Here is a 6,000-nt window from a genome sequence, read left to right as displayed (position 1 = left end):
ACGTTCTGGATTTCCAGAACGAAGCGTTTCAAAATCAGGATAATTTGGAAAATCGCTGGACCCGAAATTTCAAAATCAGAAAAAGCTGTTTTCATAATACGCTTAAAAAGCAGACCAAATCAACTTGGATTGAGCTGAAATTTGGTCTGCAGACAGTTAACACACCAATGTGGAGAATAGAAAAATAATATTCAGAAAATTCTCCAAAAATCCACATGAAATAACTAGTGCACGATCGGGTAAAAATTAGGGTTTTGGTTCAGTGCACTATTCATCCCTTTGAATCCATAATTGACATTTGGACATTGAACCACGTACAAAAACAGTCCTAACTGACCCTAACCTATTGTTAAACTACAGCAAACAATAACAATTAAATTAAGTTATAAAATCTAAGAAATACCCTAACATAAACTCACGAATACTCTAAATAAGATATCTAAAGGAATATACACTCTAATTAAACCTAATTTCTAACATCTAATATCACTAACTAAATTAACTATCTATCCTAATATTAATTCTAACTTACTAACTAACTTAATTAACTATCTAACCTAAATGACAAATCTAACTAAATCTAACATACTCTAGCAAGCATAATTACCTAATGAACTAATTAATCTAATGTTAATCCTAACCTAATAAAGCAATTACTAACCTACGGATAAGCTAATTAAAACTAGTTACTAATTAAACTTGACTAAAGTTAGTTCTAATTATGTTAAACACTAACTAAGGGTACTAACTACCTACGGTTAGTAAGTAATTAACTAGGGCCGGTTAAGGTAGTTTCTAACTAAGGTTCTAGGACATGGTTGGGATTAGGTATCTAGGGTTGGTCGACTAAGGCATTTGGGTTCTAAATAAGGGGGTTAGGATTTTAACTATGGTTAGGATGCATTAACTAAGGTTGACTAGGGTTTACAAGGGTTGATTAGGATTAGTAGGATTAAACTAAGGCTAGGATTCGGTTAGGCTTAACTAACTATGGGTAGGTACCTAGGGTTAGTTAGTATTAACTAGAGTTAGACTAATTAAAGGGAATTAGGATGGCGATTTGACTAGGGTTGACTAAGGGTATGGTTAGTCTAACTAACTATGGTTAGTCTAGGGTTAAGAGGGTGATTAGGGTTTAGCTAACTACGGTTATTAACTAACTAGGGTTAGGGAACTAGACTAATGACTAACTATAGTTAGTAGGGGCGGTTTGGGCAACTAACTAGGGGCATTAACTATAGTTAATAAAGTAGTTAAGGGGTCGACTAGGGTTTGGGTTCTAACTAAGGTTAAGTAAGGCTAGGTTTTAACTCGAGTTAGGGGTTAGCTTTTAACTTAGGTTAGTAACTAACTACCTACGATTTAATCTAACTATAGGTGCCTAACTAACTACGGTTAGGTATTAACTAAGGATATAACTAGGGCTAACTAATTAACTATAGACTAAGGTTGGGGTTTAGCTAGAATCGGTTAGGGTAAACTATGGGCTGGTTAATGAGGGTCGGTTAAGACTAACTAGGGGTTTGACTAAGCTAGGGCCGACTAGGGTTATGGCTTGGGGCGGTTTAGGTTAACTTAACTAGGGTTAGTCTAGGTGGCGGTTTTGAATAAGGCATTGACTACACACCAACCTAGAGTCATTAACTAATCTAACTAAGGTAGGGTTAATCTAAATTAATTACTATATTAAATATACACTACAATTAGAATCTACCTAATTAGACCTACACGAATTTACAAACCTAATTTAATTCAATAACTTACCCTAATTAAATACACACGATTTTCTAAAACCTAATTATAATGCTACATTAAAAATAGCAATCCACGAATTTGGTATGAAACCTCTCCTCTCAATATTGTATTAATTGCATTTAGGAAAGTGTTCAACTTCAAAAACCGTCCAGCCCATTTTTCATTAAAAACATTAACTTCTTTTGAAAACCTTTCCCAAAACACCAAACACGTTTTTGGATTAGCTTTAAATGCTCATTTCAAATTTTCAATCTTTTCTAAAAACGTGTAGCCACATTTAGCATGACCTTTGGAATTCAAAAGGGGTTTCCAACTTTGAAAATGAGAAGGCTTTTATGATTGGATTGGGAAATGAAACTCTCCCCTTAATTGCCTTAAATGCATATTGGGAAAGCTCATCTTCAAAAAATCGTCCAGCCCATTGGGAAATACATTTTTCATTGTTTCCATAAAGGCATTAGCTCCTTTTTTTGAAAACATTTCCCAAAGCCCTTTACACGTTTTTGGATGTCTTTAAATGCACATTTAGAATTTCAAAACTTCCACAAAACTCGTGTAAAGGCTTTTTGGAAGGACCTTTGGAATTCCAAAGGGTTTCCAAAAGTCATGTAACCCTCATTAAAAGATCTTTGGAATTCCAAAGGGTTGTCTTGTTGGAAAAATAAAGCATTTATAATTGGGCTAGGGAATAGAGATTTCCTTAAATGCATTTCACGATTTTAGAGGGATTGGTCTTCTACCAAAAACGTCTCTTACTACATTGACCACATTGCCCTTAACGAAAATCTACATTATTTACATACCTAGGCTAAAATAAAATTAATCTACTAACTTACTATCTATATAAATTATTCTAAGGGTATGCATAAGAAATCACGAATTTGGAAAGTCTCTATTGAATTAACACTACACTAAGAAAAATGAAATTCTATACTAATGTTAATTTAGCTAAAACGAAAATTAAAGATTATAATTATTCTAAAGAACACATACCTAAACTACTTATCAAACACAATAACAATCATCTATAAGCTACTATCTACAGAAATTTTAAGCAACACACGAATTGAACAAACCTAATATGCAATCTACATTAAGCTAGCAACATAGAAACTACAAACTAAGGATTCTAAGCAAAACCGAATTATACTATCTTACACATGATACAACTAAACTATTAAAACTAAAAACATGAAGAAATGAACAAAATACTATGCTGGACATGAAAATAAAAACTGAAAAACGAATTCTACACAACCCTACAACTCGACTAGCACCAAAAACACAAAACAGAAATTCATACTAAACACCATACACGATTTAAAATCTATGAAAAACCTAAACAATAATGAACAAATTGACATGAACATAACAAAGAAAAGAACTACAGAAAATGCTACAAACTGCTGGACATTCTACCTAGAAACAGGAAAACAACAATCGGTAATTAACTTTTATCAAAATCTAAAAACGCCTAAAACATGAAATCTCATAAACACTTTTCCAAATGTATTAAACTCAATTAAAACAACATCCATTAGACTTAGAACAACTGAGAAAACGCAGACATATAGAAATCTCACTTCAAACACACGCACACCCAAAACATGCCTAAAAACTCCCAACGTTGGATTGAAAAACATACACGTAAATGACTCAAACACCTAAACATCCTACGTGCTGGCCTTTGCACGAACAAAAGCTACACTAAGGCTGACAAGAATACAGAAAAACACCCACATATTACACACGCACATGATAGGTTTTAACTAGAAGCAATGGGTGAGAAGACCTACCTTTTGGGTGATCCGAAGAGTGGGGGGATGAAGAAGAGCGGACTTTGCTTGGCTTCGCACCGTTCGAGACCTCGTTGATGCTGGAAATATGCCATGGTACCATGTTCTACAGCTGCAACACGTTGGAAATCCACCGAAGATGAAGTGTGAACCGATTCTCAATCGGGGGGCGTAGAAGACCGAATGGAGGTAAAGCCGTCCCTTCTCGTTGGAGTGTTTCGCACTTCCACCCGAGAAAAGTGTTTCCCACCTCTGCTGCACCTGCAAAATACAGCACACTTGGAGATTAGCCAACATGGAAGCTAAAGAAATGAAAAGATTTGAAAGCGAGACAAGGTAGAAGGCTTGGATCTCAAGCTTTTCGCCATGTCTTCAATGGAGATGGAAGGAGGTGAGGGTTGAGAAGGGGCTGGAGCTAGAATCGTGCCCCTAGGGCACAAAAACCAAGGCAAAGACAAGCTGGAATGGGCGCCCCCTCTCCCTTTTGACGTTTTGGCCTCTTTAGGTTTAATTTCAAAAACAGTGTTAAAATAAAAATAATTCCTGGGCGCCTCTTTCTACAGGGGGTTTTTAGAAAATATTTTTATAAAACTTAAGTTGGCTGGAACTGGGTTAAATCCATATAATTTGGTCCAGATCCAAAGTCCAAATGGGCGTCTGGATCCAAATCTCTCAAATCGGATCCGATATTTGACCCGTTACACTGTAAATGCCATAATTCCTTCAAATTAACTCCGATTTTGATGAAATTCGAACCAGAGCTCCCTAACATCATTATGCACCTAAGTGTATGCTTTAAACCTATAGATGATGCATTTATGCAGTGAAAATATATTAATAAAACATGATATTTATGCATCATCAGTAGATTTCCCCCACTCAGGATAAGGGTCAAACCTGAACCATTTGCGAAAGATCATTTAATTTCAAAAGCTATTTCAGTCTCAGCAATGAGACGCCCAATTTCTTCCCCTTTTCAAAGCTTTAGGGACTCTATATTTCCTCCTTTCGCAAAAACCCCTCTCGGATTTGTTCGTCCAAATTCCGAAGGTCCCATTATGGCTTTCTCCATTTTTGAGAAACCTGTATGGTAGATTTCCCCCACTCAAGATAAGGGTCAAACCTAAACCATTTGCGAAAGATCATTTAATTTCAAAAGCTATTTCAGTCTCAGCAATGAGACGCCCAATTTCTTCCCCTTTTCAAAGCTTTAGGGACTCTATATTTTCTCCTTTCGCAAAAACTCCTCTCGGATTTGTTCGTCCAAATTCCGAAGGTCCCATTATGGCTTTCTCCATTTTTGAGAAACCTGTATGGTAGATTTCCCCCACTCAAGATAAGGGTCAAACCTGAACCATTTGCGAAAGATCATTTAATTTCAAAAGCTATTTCAGTCTCAGCAATGAGACGCCCAATTTCTTCCCCTTTTCAAAGCTTTAGGAACTCTATATTTCCTTCTTTCGCAAAAACCCCTCTCGGATTTGTTCGTCCAAATTCTGAAGGTCCCATTATGGCTTTCTCCATTTTTGAGAAACCTGTATGGTAGATTTCCCCCACTCAGGATAAGGGTCAAACCTGAACCATTTGCGAAAGATCATTTGATTTCAAAAGCTATTTCAGTCTCAGCAATGAGACGCCCAATTTCTTCCCCTTTTCAAAGCTTTAGGGACCCTATATTTCCTTCTTTCGCAAAAACCCCTCTCGGATTTGTTTGTCCAAACTCCGAAGGTCCCATCGTGCTTTCTTCATTTTTGAGAAACCCGTATGGTAGATTTCCTACCCAGATTAAGAGTTAACCCAAAACCTCGCTTGGCGAGGTATCTTCCTTGCAGGTTTGGGTTAAACCTGAGTCACATTCGAATGAGATTCCTCGTTTTGACGAGATGTTTTCTTCCAGTCCATCATGGTTCTTCCCATCAAGGAATCCATGCTTCATATATTCATCCAAGAAAGGATCATACTTGAGCTTCATTTCACTAGACATTCTCCAAAAATGTCCCATCAAGGTTCTCGTGTATTCCTTTCCTCATTCAATAAATTTTTTGATATATCTTCATCTCATCTAGGTTAAGGGCAAAACCTGAGTCATTCCAAAAAAAGAGTATCTTGTCTCACCCATGAGACCTGATCGAAATTTTCATTTCCCACCATTTCAGAATTTCCATCTAAAAGTCCCATCACGATTTCCTCATTTTCTACTCAATCACATCATCTTCGAGGATTTCGTCTCCCCAAAACCATTCAGGATAAGGTTTTAAAGCCTGAAAAACCATATTTTCAAAATAATTCTTCCACACCCATTTCAGACCTGCTAACTGGGGCATTTTCAAAATTTGGAGTGTTGTCTTTGCCACTAAGCTCGGTTCTTAACCGGCTTAGTAGCAAAGAGGGGCATCTGTGAACACTCCAAATTTTTCAAAGTTTTGTAAAAATGACCCCTTTTGCCCCT

The sequence above is a fragment of the Nuphar pumila genome, chromosome 14 (assembly GCF_984573655.1).
Source record: "Nuphar pumila chromosome 14, dmNupPumi1.hap1.1, whole genome shotgun sequence".
NCBI classification, from domain to species: domain Eukaryota; kingdom Viridiplantae; phylum Streptophyta; class Magnoliopsida; order Nymphaeales; family Nymphaeaceae; genus Nuphar; species Nuphar pumila.
The sequence above is the reverse complement of the archived record's forward strand: the minus strand, read 5'-3'. Positions refer to the sequence as shown.